The sequence below is a fragment of the Phoxinus phoxinus genome, assembly GCF_949152265.1.
Source record: "Phoxinus phoxinus genome assembly, chromosome: 22".
NCBI classification, from domain to species: domain Eukaryota; kingdom Metazoa; phylum Chordata; class Actinopteri; order Cypriniformes; family Leuciscidae; genus Phoxinus; species Phoxinus phoxinus.
The window spans coordinates 3,131,488-3,149,166 of record NC_136897.1 but is presented as its reverse complement, the minus strand read 5'-3'; the positions used below and the strand labels follow the sequence as shown (position 1 = coordinate 3,149,166).

General features: G+C 39.3%; 1 protein-coding gene across 1 annotated transcript in view; it reads right to left on the bottom strand.

Annotated features, from left to right (window-relative positions):
• Nucleotides 1-14,536, bottom strand: part of rargb (retinoic acid receptor, gamma b) — a 99,709-nt gene extending 85,173 nt beyond the window's left edge. The window contains exon 1 of the mRNA XM_079596688.1: nt 14,389-14,536. The gene's annotated coding sequence lies outside the window, so the exon portion shown is untranslated. The remainder of the gene's footprint in view (nt 1-14,388) is intronic.
• Nucleotides 14,537-17,679: the final 3,143 nt, after the last annotated feature.

Sequence of the window (17,679 nt, the reverse complement as noted above, 5' to 3'; positions counted from 1 at the left end):
CTATCTTTAGACAAAACTTCTTAAAATCTAATGAATAAATTAAGACTGACATTCAAGGTTGAATTATGAAAAATACTTGTGGGTGAATGCATTTGTCAGTGATGGTTAAATAGTAAACTCTCCTTTTGGTTTTTTATTTTCTTAATTTTTAAAGCTACAATATTTCCGTATTTCACTTTCCCTCTTCTCTCTTTGCTCTTCACTCACTTCACACCTGCTAAATCTCACATTACAAACTCAGGTTAGTTTTCTGAAATCTCTCTTAAAGTTTAAGCCAGGGTGAACAATTGCTGATAATTTCTTGTTTTGTTTTTCTATATGCTGGTATTGAAACAAACTTAAGTGATGTGGCACTCTCATGGGTAAAGTTAGTCCAGGTTATACCAGGTTAGTCCTCATAATTAATGGTCAGATGTGTATGTGAGTGATGTCCAGATAAACCAGGGTAGTCCTCATAAATCATAATTGAATCAGGAAACGCCCACTCCTGCCCTGTCCTTACAGTGCTTTAGTTTGTCAGGTCTTCATATTACCAGACTGTTTCATTAGAATTAAATTCTGAGCAGTCAGATTTTTACCCCATGCCATAAGGAGCAGTTTAATATTTCTTATTAATCTCTATGACAAAGGGAAAGGTGGGTCCCCATAAACCAGGATGGATCTTTTTAGGGGAAAAAGTCCTTATAAAGCACCCGTACCAGTATGTGTGTGTGTGTGTGTGTGTGTGACTGTGTGCGTGCGTGTGTGTGTGTGTGTGTGACTCTGCGCGCGCGCGTGTGTGTGTGTGTGTGTGTGTGTGTGTGTGTGACTCTGCGCGCGCGTGTGTGTGTGTGGGGTGAATGAGCCTCTGCAGCATATAAAATGCAAAGGTTTCATTTCCAGCAGTAAAATGTAAAAATAACGAGCAGCGATGCAGGAGAACTGCCTATACGGGTTAATGACTCGTCAGCAGAATGAACCCAGTATTAGCACACAGTCTACCATACATCACTTCTGTTACCGTAACCCAACACAACCCCTACAACTAACCCTTATAAAAACCTGGGTAGCATTTTTTTAATAAGGCATTATTTCATCTATTATGCAATTATATGTATACACATGTTTGTTTTTATATTACGGAAGGACTTTTGTTAATCCTAACCCTATCCGGACAGCCGAATCCCTGACAATACTCAAGAAACAGCTGAAAATGCTGAAAGCTCACTTCTGCATCCTGCGACAATAATCACAAAATGGCTGCTAGGTGTATTCCACATTTGAAAGTCGCTTTGGAGAAAAGCGTCTGCAAAATGGATACATATAAATGTATATTGTTAGCCAATCCTAAACCCATATCAATCATGACAACTCTCTGAATAGTTTTAGCATGTTATTGAATATGCCAATGTTCATGTATTTGGTCTTGGTGGACTAGATCTGCTATACGCTGCTGCCGCATAAATACATATAGAAATCATAGCAGGACTAGGCAGGTGGAGCTGGGGGAGGGGGAGGTGGAGGGGTTCAGATTAACTCTCTCATAGCAGGACTAGGCAGGTGGAGCTGGGGGAGGTGGAGGGGTTCAGATTAACTCTCTCATAGCAGGACTAGGCAGGTGGAGCTGGGGGAGGTGGAGGGGTTCAGATTAACTCTCTCATAGCAGGACTAGGCAGGTGGAGCTGGGGGAGGTGGAGGGGTTCAGATTAACTCTCTCATAGCAGGACTAGGCAGGTGGAGCTGGGGGAGGTGGAGGAGTTCAGATTAACTCTCTCATAGCAGGACTAGCTTAAAGCAAAGCATTACCCAGACTATTTAAATGTTGAGCAAGCAATCATATTGGCTGCAGGATCAGCAGAGGCCAATCAGCTTGTGCCCTGCGCTAATGATGTGATTACATGAAAGGCCTATCAGTCTGCGCAATCTAGTTTCATGACTGGATATATATTTTACAAAACATTTTTTTTAGCCCCTTTATGAACTCTGAACCCGCCATCGATGGAAATTTCCATAATTTATGAGACAATGTTTGACGGAAATCTGTCTTCTGAGTCTTCTGTACAGAATCTCCTGATCAAAACACAGGCGAAGAAGAAGCAGAAACAAGCAATAGCATAAGCAGATCGATATGTAAAATAACACAATCATCAACATTAAACATAAATATAAAGGACTCGATCTACTTCATCGCGCAAATAGTTTTTTTCATTAAACTTACCCACATTCAAGTTGGCAGTTGCATAATAGACATACATAACATTAAGCATAAGATACATAAACTCAATTAGGCAGTTTATATAAAAAAGACTGCATGAAGTTAGAATAAAGCAAGTTTTTTTGTTTAAAACCGGAGGCTCTGTTCTTTCTTTTGATATAATGCATGTTCAGATATCCATACAACAAAATACCCGGGGGTCATGACATTTTTGTGAAAATTATCAAAAATGCTGGCGGTGGCAGGACACTAAAAAAATGCTGGCTAAGACATTTTCCACACACATACACTTATTCTACATCAGCTTCTAGTTTCTGTGCTCTTTTCATCTACGCCTCCAGACGGACTGTAGGGTCTGTGTCTGCTGTGGCCCTCGGTAGGGTGCACACCTTTACACTGTCAACAGAAGAGCCTGTGTGTGTCCCGGCTCAGTGTGCCTTCATGGACAGTGTGTGCTCTCGTTTACCAGCGTCAACAGAGGCTAACTTTCTGTGATGGAAATATTTATCTTGTGTGGGTCACACATCTACGGAAGCCCTGAAGCTCAACGTAAAAAAACTCAATTATATGAACTTTATTTTTTGAAATATTTCGACTTTATTCTCGAAATATTTAAACTTTATTCTCGAAATATTACTTTACTTCATTCTCGAAATATTTCTACTTTATTCTCGAAATATTACTTTACTTCATCCTCAAAAAATTTCTACTTTATTCTCGAAATTATTTCTACTTTATTCTCGAAATGATACTTTACATTATTCTCAAAATATTGAAACTTTATTCTCGAAATATTGAAACTTTATTCTCGAAATGATACTTTACTTTATTCTCAAAATATTGAAACTTTATTCTCAAATAAATTACTTTCCTTTATTCTTGAAATATTTAAACTTTATTCTCAAAATATTACTTTCCTTTATTCTCGAAATATTTAAACTTTATTCTCGAAATATTTAAACTTTATTCTCGAAATATTTAAACTTTATTCTCGAAATATTTAAACTTTATTCTCATTTCGACTTTATTCTCGAAATATTTTTATTTTATTCTCGAATTAGACTTTATTGTTGAATAATCTACTTTATTCTCTTTTTTTTTTTTGACGCCACATTTCCTGCAATTCATCAATTAATGTTACTTACTTATTCATGTTAGGAAAATCTGCCTCGGTTTTAAAAAATAAAGGTACTTCAAATTCCCTTTGCGCCACTGCATGACCAGGACAAAAACAGTCTAAAGACAGTGGCGCGTTGCGCGTTAGTGATATGGTATTTTAAGGGCGAGTGCTTGGCCATAATGTAGCGTGTTAACGCGCATCCACTTTGATTCTCTAATATAAAAAGATGCAGCAGTTTTCATTTTTGCAAATCATACATTATTACAAGGAAAAATATTAACACACGAGGGAAATCATTGTTGTGTCCGTGAAGATGTGAAAAAGATCTATCTAGAATTAAAAAAAAAATCTAGATTAGGCTACACATTTACCCAAATTATATATAATTAAAAATGTTAACCCAACGGTTGGGTTCGTCCATATTTGACCCAAATTTGGGTTAAACCAACCCAACATTTTTGTACAGAGTGTACTCTTCTTTATACCTTGTGTACAACTATTCCTGAAACTCGGCACTGCCGTATGCAAATATTGTTGGCATGAGAATTACTGTAAACCACTTTGAATAAAAGTGTCTGCTCAATGACCAATTGTAAGTGTTTGTGTTTGACTGCGTGCGTGCGTGTGTGTGTGTGTGTGTGTGTGTGTGTGTGTGTGTGTGTGTGTGTGTGTGTGTGCGTATGCGTATGCGTGTGTGTGTGTGTGTGTGTGTGTGTGTGTGTCTAAGAAGATAAACCCTCCTTACCTAAAATCTGAATTGTGCTTTGGATTTACAGTATACAGTACCACACTCCATGAAACATAATTTTTTGAATATTCCAAACTTTTTAGTAACATTTTTAAAATGTTATATCAAAATATCTGGGGAAATTAAGTGTCTGGTAGTTAACACGTTGTCTTTGGTCAACAGCATGGGTGCATTTCGCAGCAGCTCGAGTTCTTACCAGAACCAGGAAGTATGACCATAATAGCCCGGTTCTGTCAACACTGCATTGGCTCCCTATTAAACATCGTATACATTTTAAAATATTGCTGATTACTTACAAAGCGCTAAATGGTTTAGCTCCCCAATACTTGAGCGAGCTCTTAACGCATTATAGTCCTTCACGTCTACTGCGATCTCAAAATCCCGGCCAGTTAATAATACCTAGAATATCAAAATCGACTGCTGGCGGTAGATCCTTTTCCTATTTAGCACCAAAACTTTGGAACAGTCTTCCTCCCATTGTCCGGGAAGCAGACACACTCTGTCAGTTCAAAGCTAGATTAAAGACACATCTCTTCGGCCTAGCATTCACATAATGCATTATAGACTTCTATAACTCAATGTTAGGCTGCATAGATTAGGTCAGCCGGAACTGGGAACACTTCCCTTAAATCCTGATGTACTCGTTACATCATAAGAAGAATGGCATCTACGCTAATTTTAGTGTCTTTGTTTATCCAAGGTTTTCCCGCAGCCTGCCGTATCCAGGCCGTATCCAGATCTGACGAAGAAGGACCTTCGCCTGGACCCGATGACAACGCAGTGCTGAAGTGCCAACTAGTCTCTCCCTATGGAGGATCCCTTTACCACTCGGTTTCGCGTATCTACCCCGAAGTGATACAATTTGAAGGCCAGACAAGTAGTTTGTTAAGGCTTGGTTCGTAGGGAATTACAAACCTGCGCACATATATTCAATTGCGCATAACTAGAGGAATAATTCTTGATGCGCATGTGAGCGCCATCAGCGTTTCTCACAGGTTCGCGTTTAAAGTGTGTGTAGAGAGAACGGTGTCTTTTAGCAGTCTCTAATTTAATAACTAATGATCGTTGCGACGGAAGTGAATCAATCAAAACTAACTTTAGCTGGAAAATATCTTTATTCAAGAACCGCTATATAAAGCCAAAACAAGCTGTTACCTTAAGTTATCCGTTTACTACTGTGAAGCAGCTTTGAAACAATCTACATTGTTAAAAGCGCTATATAAATGAAGATTACTTGACTTGACTTGCATTTGTAGGCTGCCATCCTGAAAACTGTAAAGATATTACGGTTATATCAAAATTGGTCTGTTTTTTCAGCATCCTGACCAGCCCAATACAGCAAAACTGGCTCATGCGTGAATTCTAGGAGCTTCTGTTTGTCCGACCAATTGAAGACATTGGCAGTGCCGGAAACTTGCGTGAAAAGTCATTCTTTTTGCATTTTGTGATGCACAGAAATCACACACGCCAAGGTCTACTAAACAATGTCTTGAGCCGAATGAGGTTTAAATGTGTGTTGTTGTTTTTTAACATAGATGCACTCTTTAAATGCAAACCAAAAGCCACACAACACACAGCCAATTTTACAGACTGTTAATTGCTCTGAAGTCCGCCTTAATTTATGACTTTGTGTAGGAACGTCCAATTAGCTGTAAAAATGGTGCTTTGGATTCGGCCAGCCACGTCTAGTGCATAATAAAAGAGTGAGGAGAACATTTTAATAGCTTTACTCGCCAACAAAATACGCAATTGCCTTAGACACATAAACTGCATGTGTTAATTTAACTTCTGTGGAATATTTTCAAAGAAATGACATCATAACACACTCTATGTAATACCCTGGCACAGAACGGGTGAATTCATCCGAGCAACCTTCTCAGTAAATGAACTCATGAAGAAATGTACTGTGTTTATGAAATGCTCTCTTTGGGTTTGAGCAGTGCTTCTTGCGTACAACACTTCGAGATGAAATGATTCGTTCACATTAAACAAGGTCTTCATGTCACTTTGAACGTGGGTTTTACAAAGGTCCACCTCAGCTGGCCGTGGCCATGTGTGACACACGCTGACATTGCTCCAGGTTGGAGACGGCGTGTGTTTGATGTGTGCTAATGAATGGCGTTTGGCACCTCGACCAGAGCCCTGCAGTTCCCCGAAGAAACCATGAACAGCCACTAAGGCAAAACATGTCTGGAAAAACATGGACTAAGAGGGAATAATTACGTTGCTGAAATATGAGCCATAAATCAAGGTGCCTTGAGGGAGGTTGTGAACTTCAAACCAAAGGATGTGGTGCATTAAAACACAGACATATTAACACACATATGCAAGGCTGGGATTTTCACATGGGCTCACCAAATACAGATGGCCATTATTGTACACAAGTGTGCATGTGTCAAAACTGAGACTCTGAGTCACATATTTCACAAAAGCGGAATTTTTAAATGCCAATGCATGCAGGTGTGAGACGGCTCATGAATGTTTTTATACTCTATTCACAGCATGTGTACTCTTTGAGGCTTTAAATTTTACACTCACCGCTTCAAACGTAAAGCAGAAACGTACATGTGCAGGTAATGGCTTAGATTTCCATCCTTTAATAAATTGGAACGCAAGACTTTCCTCCCTCTAAAATATTTTTATGCGTGTGGTCACTGTTGGTGCACAATAACTTCAATTTATGAACGTCATTATGTCGTTGGCTGCGTTGTAAAAAAAAAAAAGTGGTCAGAATATGCATAAATATTCTTAATGGCCTCAATATTGTATAGAGTTAGTAGACACTAGTACAGAGCTCTTATTATATGTCCTGGTACAGCGAACAGGGTAAACCACAACATAGTTCACCCAAAAATTATGAGCACAAAATTCTGTCATCATTTACTATTTTTTCAAGTTAATGAGTTCCAAATGAATGGGGGTGTTTTGGACCCCATTAACTTTCATTGTATTTTCAAAAGCTTAAACAATCTTCAATCTGATCAACTACTATCCATCAAAGTTTTTTATATTTTCTTTTTATTTTAATGTACATTTATATCACTATACTTTACGTTATATTTCCTTGGCATTAAATGACATAAAAATGGTTAATGCTGCTGTGGGGGTTTCTAATACAGCGGCCGAGGGATTGACGGCAAATTTTACATTGTTCTCTCTTCTGACCAATGTAATCAGTCTCTCTATTTCCCCTCTTTTGTAAAGTCATCGAAACTTTTTTCTTTTGCTATTGGAGCAAATGGGAATGTATTTTCCATTCACTAGAAGTTTACCAAACTATGACGACTTCCACTTCTGAGAACCACAGAAATGTAAAAAAGGGTCCAATGCGAAGCAACAGTTTGAAGAGGAACTAGTTAAGTGAGTAAAAACATAAACATGTTAATATAGTTGGATATTTAATAACAGAGTCATTTGTAAATAACTATATTGTCCCCTTTGAGTTCTTGGATGCATGATTTATCGGCCACCATATCGGTATCGACCGATATATGTTCATTTTTAATGTTATCGTTATCGGCCCAATGAGAAAATCTGGCCGATATATTAAAGCTTTATTATTTATTATTTCCTTCAGCTGAGACACTTCAGATGCGAGTTGTTTGCCGTGATGGTTTTGAATTGCTTGAAATATGATTGGAATCACTTCAAAAAAGAAAAATACAGTCAAATGCAACATGCACAAACAAGTCTGTCATATAGGCTACAAGTATAATGAGAATATCATAATTGTGTGCTTGGTCCAGTGATTTTAAGGGTGAGACTTGTTTTTGTAATCACACTCGTAATCAAAATTTGGATTTATAGGCCAATATATCGGTTGTCGGCTTTCAAATATAACGAATTATCGGTTATCGTATCGGCCAAGATCTTGATATCAATGCATCCTTAGTACTTACTTCACATCTGCATTTGAGTTCTTACATAAAAAGTATGTCTGACATCGACTGCCCAGCCAACAGTGAATGTTCGCAGAAATGAAGCTCTAGCGGAAGTTCTGCCGGGAAGACTCAATTGTTACGTAACTTATTACCTTCTCATCTTTCCAATCATATCCTAATACTTGTGCTATAAAAGGTCGGTACTTACACACGTCTGAGTTCGCAGATGCTGTCGCTCCATTCACCTCCACCCTCCCCAACACCACCAAGATTAGACCTTCCCTTCATCCCCCCCAACACCACCAAGACGGGTCCTTCCCTCCAACCTCCACATAACACCAACATGTCTTTCTCCTCCATCCACCCCTCCACCACCAGATGGCCCCTTCCCTTACTTCGCAGGGGGTCGGCTGCGCTATATAGTCCGGACCCTCGGATTGCAAGCTTGCTGAGCTCTTAATAAATGTTAATTGTCTCATTTATTCTCCCGAGTCTTTCTGGTAGAACTATAGCTAACGTTCTCTCAAGGTTCTCTCAAAATTTTTCCAGTAAGGTTAATAGAACGTTCATTCCGAGTTATCTGGTCTTTAATAATGTTCTAAAAACATCAGCACAAAAATGGAATTCTTACATCATTTATGGAACTTTTTCTTAAATGTTTTAGTTGAACATTTGTCTAATTGTTTAAAATGTTACTTCTTGTTTCAGAACTTTCAGAGAACATTCAAAAGTAACAATGCCATAACTTTTGATGAATAATATGTTTCCTATGTACCGGTAATACATTTGCAATGGCATTTTTGAATGGTGAGAGAACATTGTTCATGCTCTTGGACTAGCTGGGATTAATTAATTAATTAAAACTCCCAAGAGCTTTAGTTCATGCTCTTGGACGTTAGCTGGGTATTCTTATAATCAAATTTCTCACTTTAGATCAGAATTTTCTAGAGGCTTAATTTCAATTTTGGAAATGATTAAACCCAAAACCAGGGCTTTGAATGATCACTTTGCATTCATAAAGAGTTAAATTGTTGGTATTATATAAGTGCCGACACACATGACAACTGCTTTGAATATGAACCAGACAATGGTGCCGTTATATTGAGCAGATTCTGTTGGTTGACCCGAGAAGTGGAAAGGTCACGGCTGTAGTCACCTTTTAGTGCCTGAGGCAACGAGTGTGGGTCAGAGGTCACGTCTAATTGAGATTGTGGCCAGGTACTCACACACACTCAACACACAGCGGGCTAAATTACATCTTTGTTTACTACTGTGTGGATTGTGTTTGAGTTAGACGTATTAAGCGCATGCTCTTTTCTTTAAAATGTTTAACTGCTTTATAGAACAAAACAGAACTGCTCAGATTTTCACTCCTGAGAATTGTTTTGAATAATCATACATGTTAAAATTTTAACTTATAAATATGTCATATAAACTAGTGCTGTCGAATCGATTAATCGTGATTAATCACAACTAAAAGTTTGTATACGTATACACACACATACAGTACATATCCTGTATACACACACACACACACACACACATATATACATACATACATACATACATACATTTATATACTTACAAACATTTGTTATATGTGATTAATCGCGATTAATCGATTTGACAGCACTAATATAACCATACAATATATTTTTTTATAGAAATACTTAATTCTGCTTGAAGTAAACGAGATTGTCTGGACAGTTTTTAACTCATAAGCATGTCATCTGTTATGTCTTAACCCAACATATTTCTCTAATAAGCCGGATGTAAACAGTTTTTAAAACTCCAAATGGTCCGGGTCACTTTCTTTGTTCTTTCTGGCATCTCCACCAACTGTTGTGCGTTTCCTTTTCTCTATTTCTCACCATCTTTCTCACAAATAATCAATCCAAATGCACTGCGGATGTGGCAGCCGTAATATATTAACACCGGCCCGTACAGCCTGCCAGCGCATATGGAGAACACTTCTACACAACCTCTGCATGAATTATGAATGTCCTCTCCATGAATTATGCCAGCTACAGTGAGCTTCACTATTGTATTACCGGCTCAGTCTCCTATATCAGGTGATCATGTTTGATGTGCTGTGTGGGGAAATGGCTCCAGAAGTTAGACAAAAATCTTCATAATTTACTTCATGGATAAAAATGTTTTTGTTTTATTAATCCAAAAATGATGAAATGCTTTCTTCTTCGGATACACTCTTAAAAAGGGTGTTTTTTCCCACACTGACGCCGTAGAAGTAGTTTTTTTCTTATTCCCCAAAGAACCTTCCAGTGAACAGTTTGTATTTATTTCTCAGTGTGAAGAACATTTTAATAAACTTTTGTGCATTGAAAAGTTTCCATGCACGTTGAAGGTTCTTCATGGAAGCATAAATGCCAATTAAGAAGCTTTATTTGTCAGAGTGTTGGGTTAGGTTTGTGCTTATGGTAAGGTTAGGGTAATTATATGTGTGTTCTCAGTATATGTTGACGGACAAGCAGAGACAGTGAGAAGTCGAGAGACAGACAGCGTTCTCTGCCTGAAGGAACTATCATTCACAAAAAGCTGAGAACAATGAGAAACGGAGGGAGGTGCGGTTAAAGTATTTAAATACAGAGTGCTCTCTCTCTCTCTCTCTCTCTCTCTGTCAATCACACACAAACACTGCAATGTGTTTAAATGAGCTAGAGACCAACTACGCTAGCCTGACAGGTGAGACGAGCAGAGCTCAAGACATTGCGCCGACAGATTGACTGATGATCTATGAAACACACACACTTACGTGCTAATTATTGTGCTCATGTTCCTCACGTACACAATTTAAAAGAAACATTCAGTTTACAAGCTAGGTGTGTTTATATAAATCACTTACAGCGAACTGTGGAACATGATGCATTACTGGTGGTGTTTATTTATGAACATGTCTACATATAAAGTCAGCTCAACTTTAATGATGAGGGGTTCAGGGAATCAATCACAACGTCAAAAATATTGTTTAGGAAATGTAGTCGTATAACCTTTGAGATAATGACGTGTGTAAGCCTGGATGAATTGTCTAATTGACCATGCATGTAAACTATAATACCATTTTTTTGTAACTATAGCATTTTGTGGACAATATGGTAAATTCTTGATGGTGTATTTCACTATTTTACTTGGATCTTTTCAGTGTGCGAGCAACACATGGCATGCACATGCCTGATTTTATATGTAAATACAACTGTGGTGACCAAAGTTTTGTTAAAGGATAATTCCGGTATTTAACACCTTGAGTCTATATTGTAGTTTGTTTTGGATGAACAAGAGTGGTGGACAACATTTTTTTGACAATGGTTCCTCTCTCGAGTTTTTGACTATAAAAGAACTGGCCATGGACCCATTTAACATTGGAGTCAATGGGCATGTCCGAAAATGTCATTAAAACAACCTTTAACATTAGTTTTCAAAACTGTGCAACTCACCGAGTGATTAGTGATGTTAGTTGATGTTCCAGAAACAAAAAGTGTTGCGAAATACAGTTTCTGTCGTGTTTTATTCGTCATTTTGTAAAATCCCATTGAATTCTGTTGAAGGACTGAGTGCTCGTTAATATAAATGCGCTACCGGGAACGGAAAGGGGGCTGTTTACATTTGGTCGATGTAGTCTTTTTGCTCGCTTCCGTTTCTCATAAGGCTAGCGAGCAGAGCAACTGTGCTCCGGGAGAGTAAGCGAAATAAACAAACAAAACCTTGAAAATATTGAAAGACGTGACCACTGACCAGTGCAATATGAAGTTGAACTCGACTGTGACCGTGAGTGTCCCGCGAGACATAAACATCGGTTATCGCCATCAAGTGGTCGGGAGTGTGCTAACGCTTCAGATTCAAATATTGAGCGGAAGTTACACGGTTGTGAAGTGTCTAAAAAAATAGTTCCACTATAGCAAAATAAACGGATTGGAATCATATATTGCGACGATATATTGTTTATAATCATCAACGAACACCACTAATCACTCGGTGAGTTTAACAGTTTTGTAAACGAACATTATTGGCTGTTTTAATGACATTTTCGGACATGCCCATTGACTCCAATGTTAAATGGGTCCATGGCCAATTTTATTATAGTCAAAAACTCGAGAGAGGAACCATTGTCAAAAAAATGTTGTCCACCACCCTTGTTCATCCAAAACAAACTACAATATAGACTCAAGGTGTTAAATACCGGAATTATCCTTTAAGTAAAAGTTGGTTTTAAGCAGGTCTAAATATACGCATATCTGGAGAGTCCCTGCACAACTTCTGAAAGTGTGTGTTAGCCAAATAAATGCTGACAAAAACCCATGAAACCAGCATAGTTGAATTTACATCACACATCGCAGCAGGCCGTGACAAGAACGAGTCTGCGAGCGAAGACCTACTTCATGCTTTTGGAGATCATTCAATATGTGGCTGGTACACATGATGACACATTGTGTAGTGCACACTCTTAAAAACAAAATGTATCCTAAAAGCACCTTTTCTTCAGGTTAGTGTTTTTTTCTGGGAAATTTAGAGCACTAGTACATGGATGATTTTCTAAAGAACTAAAGAATAAAAAGTGGAATGTACGAGGATCTCCGACGAGGCTTGAAAACCTGACTGCCATTGGATAATTGCAATCTTCATTCCTGCTTAGATGTGAAAACTTGGGAGACTTACTGGAGATCGCAATTATGTATCATTATTGTCTCCTTAAACTCCTTAGAAGAAATAAAAATAGATGCAAACAAGACAATTTGTGACATACAGTATCGACTAGAGAACAAAAATATGTTCTGAGAACGTTCCCATTATGTTACAAGAATACATTGTTTCTGAATGTTCTCTGAACGTTAACAAAATCTAAAAGTTTTAAAAATGTTTTTTTGGTTTTATGAACGTTACAAGGAACATTATATTTCAGCATTTTGCAAACTTAATGAGATTGTTACTTTTAAATGTTCTCTGAATGTTCTGAAACAATTAAAAAAATGATAAGTAAATCGATCTGAGCGTTCACGTTCCATGAACGATGCATGTGATAAATGATTACTAAAGACCAGAACTTTGAACAAATGTTTTATTAATGTTACTTGAATAATGTTTGTTTAACCTTCTGAGAACGTTCACTGTTATGTATGTTAATAGCAGAGTTGAAAAAAATGGTCTTGGAAGAATTTGATAAGAAATATTTGAGTTAATATTGGAGTTATTTTAGCAAATCTGAGAACAGTTTGAGTCGGTTTTGTAGGTCTCTTCTCAAAATGATAAACATCTGACACAAAATTATCTTCGACCTCCATTTATCTCTTTGTTGTCTAGGACAAAACTGAGATTTAATAGTGATACTATAGAGTATCTCTTTCCTGACCTCGTACAAACACATGACATATTTCCAGTAAGAAACTACAGCAATCCCAACACAAACATTTTTGCACTTGTGATATTCAAAACAGCTGATTTGAATATTTCCATTGCATTTGGATAATTACCCTTTTTAAGGTGTTTACGTATAGTTTACGTACGTTATTGACAAAGTCAATAACTGTAATATCATCAATGCATCTATCTATCAAAAAAGAACAACCCTTATACTGCGATTGACTTGTTTAAAAGGCCATCAAGCAAAGAAAGAAAGAAATGTTTCTTCTTATAACAGCCACTCAGAATAATCACACGAATCTGTCTGTGCATGTGAGACTATGATTAGGAATATTGCGTCATACAGTCAAATCGAAACACAGTGTTCATCAGAAGCCTATTGTTGTGTAGTGGATATAGTAAGTGTGTGTAAAGGTTAAACAACCATTTGACTAAATTAAAAGAGAAACAGGGCTTGCCTTGATGAGGATATACCAACACAATCGTTCATAACAAATCTTCAGATTTCTTTTCTGTGATACACCAAGTCACCTCAAACACACAAGTTAATCTCTGTGGCATAAACACACTTTGTGATATTCCTGTCCTAAAATAATGCTTTCATCAGATCGTCTGGATGGTTGAAGGCACAGACACACATTTAGCAACATGTTTGGTGTAGTGGTGAGATTCGGAGAACTTCAGTAGTCTGTCATTTCCTAGCATCAGGTTGAAGCCGTTTCTGTCTGAACTCGATGATCTTGATAAGAAGACGCCGCCAGCTCGCCTCATTGAGATGTCACATCCAGTTGAGTGACGAAAAATTACAGACTCACAACCAAAGGCAAATCCATGAAACCGGTCATTGAAAAGGACATTTTCTGCCTTGTCTCCCAATCTTGTCTTAAGTTCAAACTCGCCAGAAATATCCCAAACTATCACACACTCAAACTGTACGCAGGAATTGCACACATTTATTCCTGCTCTAACATGTCTTTCTCCTTCACTTCGCTTTAATGAGCTGTACGCTGGGGGTTACTGGTTCGAGACTGCGGTGTGTGTTGTGCTGAAGCGTGCTGGAGATCAGGCTTACCTGATGTGGTGATCCTGACGGAGGTCTGGAGTGAAGGCTTGAACTGAGCGAACGAGACTTGTGGAAGTCAGATGTGTCTCTCTCTCTGTGTGAATAAAGGAGCCTGTTGCTTTCTGCCTTTTCTCTTTCGCTCCCCCCTTTCTCTCTCTCTCTCTCTCACTCTCTCACTCACTCTACCTCCTCATTCGCTCTCTGGCATTCTTGCCCTCCCTCTTTCAATCAAACTTTCTCTGCCATGCATGTCTTCTTTACAACAGTTGTTGTCTTGCATACGGTATCTGTCTCTATTTTTCTCCCGCTCTCGGTCTTTCCCTCAGAAAATCACGATACACTTTGATTCATAAATACAGCGTTACTGGTCACGTGACGCGATACTTCAAATATACAGGGCTTTTTTTAGAAACCACAGAATGTCTTTAGGGATGGAAAATCGTGGCCAGAAAGCTTAAGTTTCCCTCTCTCTGCTCCCCCCCGGCTCTGCTGTATCCGTCTATACGTCTCCCCCTATAGCATCTTTCTCTCCACCCCTTTCTTCTGGGTGTCAGTTTCTACATCCCATTATCCTTCCATCTCCTCCTGCCTTTCCTCCACAAACTGCTTGCTCTGCTTTTCTCTTCCCCCTAATTATATCCCCCCGTCGACTCTCGTGCCATCATGGTCTCTCAAGATCCTCTTTTAGATCATATTCATACATTTCATGTTCACAACAGCTTTTCTATATACAGAAAAATCTCTTATCTCATTATTTTCACTTAAAGAATTACACTTTTAAAACTAAAGGTTTCAAAAAAACAAAAACAAAATCACAGTGATGCCACACTGTAAACCCTAACACTCAAAATAATTAAATGGTTTGAGTAGAGCCAATTAAAGGATTAGTTCACTTTTAAAAAAACTTTTGCTGATAATTTACTCACCCCGATGTCCTCCAAGATGTCCATGTCTTTCTTTCTTCAGAAGAAATGAAGGTTTTTGATGAAAACATTTCTCCATATAATGGACGTCAATGGGCCCCAAACGGTTCAAGGTCCAGATGACAGTGTCAGCGCCGCTTCAACGGGCTTTAAACGACACCAGACGATGAATACGGCTCTTATCTAGCGAAACGCTTGGTCATTTAAAAAATAAATTAAAAAGTTTAAGTTTTATAAGCACAAATGCTCGCCTTGCTCTGTTCTTGATGCACGTTCGTGACGTCACGTAATACGCAATTTTTAGATATTTGGACTGGAAACTACACTAAAATACTAAGTAAGAAAAGCATTTTTTGCAGTGCAACCCTAAAATGTACATAAGCCCCGCCCCCGGGAACACACAGTCCATGTTGAGAAGAGAAGAGTTGTTGTAGTCGAGCACATTTGTGAGTCAGCTCAAACTTTAGCATCCGTCTTTTCACATGCAATAGAAAGTCACTCTGTGTGCATCTCACAACAGTTCCTATACGAGCGATTTATAGATTAGCATGACAGAATATGCTAATTGAAGATAGTTAACTCCACATCAGCAACATAAATTCATCAACTAACCATTCAGAGACGTCCTGTTGCTTCTACATGTTGTCACTTCTTCTTGAGTCTCTCCATCTTTGTCTGACTCCGTTATAATATTAAAGGCAGAACAGTTTCTGTCATGTGTCTGCTTGAGGTAATCGCAGCTGCTAACACACACATGAGCTCTTGAAGCTCCGCCCTCTGCAGCAGCTCATTTGCATTTAAAGGGCCAGGGACAAAATGGTGCGTTTTTGCAAACCCTCAAAAAGTGACTTTAACATGCTATTTTGTGGGGTATTTTGTTCTAAAACTTCACACACACACTCTGCAGACATCAGGTGTCCGAGACCGGCTGCCTTATTATAAGAGTAAATACATTGAATGTGCTTCATTTAAATATATCCTGCTAACTTTAAGAATTAATAGTCTAGAAAATCCGAAAAAAAATTGTTGGCGAATGCTGAGCACATTTATAATTTATTATTATTTGATTGTAGCATATATAGAGGTCTATGTTTGGATGAATATTTGGCCCATATAGATGAGCCGGGGGACTGATGTATTGAATTAGCTAGTTAAAGCTAGCCAAGTTTTCACTAATAAAAATATTTAAATTGAGATAACATGACAATTTTAAGTTAAATGCATTAATTAGCTTACTCAAATTTTTTCAAGTTAAGAGCAATTAAAATGTATGAGTTCAAAATAAAAATTCTGCTTAGGCTACTAAGACTTTTCAATTTCTTAAGTTTTGCCAACTTTTTCGAAAACCAATTTTGGTTCCCAAAAGAACCTTTAGGAGAACCATTTTTTGTTTATCATTAGTGTGAAGAACCCTTTTTAAATCTAAAGAACCTTTTTTCACTATAAAAAAAAACAAACATTTTGTTAAATGAAAGTTCCAGGCATCGATGCCAATAAATAATCTTTATCTTTAAAGGAACACTCCGACTTTTTGGGACTTTCGCCTATTCACCTTATCCCCCAGTGTTAGATAAGTCCATACATACCTTTTTCATCTCCGTCCGTGCGTGCCGCTCATCAGTAATCACGCCACTGCCCTCGTGTCGTTCTCCCGCGGCCATCAGTCTCGTCCTGCGCGCCGTTCTCCCGTGGCCGCCAGTCTCGTCCTGCTCGCCGTTCTCCCGCGGCTGTCAGTCTCGTCACGCTCGCCGTTCTCCCGCGGCCGTCAGTCTCGTCCTGCTCGCCGTTCTCCCGCGTCTGTCAGTCTCGTCCTGCTCGCCGTTCTCCCGCGGCCGTCAGTCTCGTCCTGCTCGCCGTTCTCCCACGTCTGTCAGTCTCGTCACGCTCGCCGTTCTCCCGTGGCCATCAGTCTCGTCACGCTCGCCGTTCTCCCGCGGCCGTCAGTCTCGTCACGCTCGCCGTTCTCCCGTGGCCATCAGTCTCGTCACGCTCGCCGTTCTCCCGCGGCCGCCAGTCTCGTCACGCTCGCCGTTCTCCCGCGGCCGTCAGTCTCGTCACGCTCGCCGTTCTCCCGCGGCCGTCAGTCTCGTCCTGCTCGCCGTTCTCCCGCGGCCGTCAGTTTCGTCCTGCTCGCCGTTCTCCCGCGGCCGTCAGTCTCGTCCTGCTCGCCGTTCTCCCGCGTCTGTCAGTCTCGTCACGCTCGCCGTTCTCCCGTGGCCATCAGTCTCGTCACGCTCGCCGTTCTCCCGCGGCCGTCAGTCTCGTCACGCTCGCCGTTCTCCCGCGGCCGTCAGTCTCGTCACGCTCGCCGTTCTCCCGCGGCCGTCAGTCTCGTCACGCTCGCCGTTCTCCCGCGGCCGTCAGTCTCGTCCTGCTC